Here is a 2,309-nt window from a genome sequence, read left to right as displayed (position 1 = left end):
CCCCCCCCGCCCCCTTTCCTGCTTTGTTCATTGTTCTACCTAGAATCATGCCTGGCACATAGTATGGCCTCAACAGTATTGTTGAATGAATGAATGAATGAATGAATGAATGAAGCTGAAGAAGATGACACCAGATAGTTCTTGTTAAAACTGGGAACCTGGAGGTGATGGTGACCTTTGATGGGGACCAGAGCCTGGCTGTAGGTGAGGAAGTGGGGGAGGGTGGGACAGAGTGGGACTGGGAGGGGAAGCAAGGGTGGGCAGGCACATGTTCGAGAATACAGGGGAGTGAGGGGAAGGAGCCAAGGAAGAGAGCAAGGTGGAAGATGCAGGAGAGAGGGGAGGGATAATCGATGGCCCAGAGTCCCCAAAGAAGCAGGAAGGAAAACACATTGCTGAGCCAGTAAGAGAGGATATTGTTTCCCTCGGTTTATCCCGATATTGTAGAAGGAACAAAGGCCATGCGGGAAGACAGGCTGGGTCTGCGTTGTCCCTCACCCACCCCACCCCTTCCTGTCTGGATGCTACGTGGGCTGTCTCGCCTTTCTCTGTCTCCATCTCCTCACCTGAAATAGGGGGATGAGAAGTCCTGCCTCATATATTGCTGGGAGGTTAGGTGAGAGAATTCATTTGTAAAATGCCTGGCACATAGCACTCTCTCATAAAATATCAGCTCCCCTTCTCTTTACTGTCGGCTCAGTCAAGAAAGAAATCTGACAATACTTCCTTGACCTCATCAGCCAACGGCCAGGCATCCTTTCCTCAAAGGCTGTGATTGAATGGAATCGACAGCTCACCCTCTCTAACAGCAGTGGGAGGAGGACGCTAACTACCTCCCCTGCTCCGGGCCCTCAAGCCACTACCTGAGTGATGGCCGCCAGGGCCCAAGGCCAGCCTGGCCGGGAGGGTTCCATGAGGCTGGAGAGGGGCACTGAGCCCACAGCCATGAGCTGCCATGGCCACTGACCCGAGAATGCCCAGGGCCACCACCCTAGGGTCCCAGTTCCTAGAGACAGCGAGGAGGTTGGCCTTGGGCGGAGATAGCACTCGCTTCACCTCCCAGCTCCGCCTCTTAGCCAGCTGTGCCACCTTGGGAGAAGGGCACGTCCCTCCTCTCCCCAGAGCCTCACAGCACTCCTGCAAAGCAGCTCTTCTGCTCCTATTTTATCCAAGAAGAAATGGAGACTCAAGGAGGTAAAATAACATAACTTTCTCAGGGTCAGACATTCTATTGGGCCGGGTCCCAGCGGGAAGCTGATGGCTGACCGAAATAACCCCAGGAAAGTTGAATACAAGGGTTGTTTGAAAATGCATGGGTAGGACATAGGAAAGCCACCAGGGATATGGAAGTACCTCAGGGCAGGTAACTAACTACAGGTGCCTTCATCTGAAGGGGGGAGTCCCAGACCCCAAGAATGGAACAAGGACTGTGTGGAGAAGGCCCTTTCAGAACCTTTCGTTGAGGAACCCCATGGGGAGGAAAATGAAAAGTTAAGTACTCCAACCCTACTCTTCCCTCCCTCTCAGCTTCTGCAGATGCTCTCCATGCCATGAGCCAGCGGAAAGCAGGGGGCCAGGAGCCACTGATGCGGTCCATAGGGGCTTCCCTCCCTGGGCACAGGCAGGGAGAGCGGGTCTGGAGGGCGAAGGAATGATGCCCACCGCACACAGCCGACTCTGGGCTGGCAGAGCAAGAATTGGAATCAGAGCTATCCCACCTTCCCATTGCCATGGCACTTCCTGCGGATCCTCAGTCATTGCTCACGGAATGAATGTAAGGAGAGACGGGTGGGTGGGTAGATGTACGGGTGGGTGGATGGATGGTTGGTTGGATGGATGGGTCGGTGGGAGGATGGATGGGTGGATGGATGGATAGGTAACTCCTGCAGCCTTTCTTCATGTGGCTTTAACTGATCTCATCACCTGACTAGAAACGTGAGGCTTGCTAGAAGGGTTATTTCTAAGCCGCAAGTGGGTTCTGAGAATAAAGGCCTTCTTCCTGGTTTCTCGGTCCCTGCAGGAGCTGCTGGTTTCTCTCTGGCCTCTGGCTCATTTTCCCCGCTGCTGCCGAATCTGCTCCTTCTCTTCAAGAGCTGAGCCTTGAGCCAGGCTCAGCTGCCTACAAATGATTTTTTTTCCCCCCCCCCCCCCCCCAGCCCCTGTGCCTGCTTTGTTCATTGTTCTACCTAGAATCATGCCTGGCACATAGTATGGCCTCAACAGTATTGTTGAATGAATGAATGAATGAATGAATGAATGAAGCTGAAGAAGATGACACCAGATAGTTCTTGTTAAAACTGGGAACAATT

The sequence above is a fragment of the Myotis davidii genome, unplaced genomic scaffold, assembly GCF_000327345.1.
Source record: "Myotis davidii unplaced genomic scaffold, ASM32734v1 scaffold327, whole genome shotgun sequence".
Lineage (NCBI taxonomy): Eukaryota > Metazoa > Chordata > Mammalia > Chiroptera > Vespertilionidae > Myotis > Myotis davidii.
Note: the sequence above shows the minus strand (reverse complement) of the source record.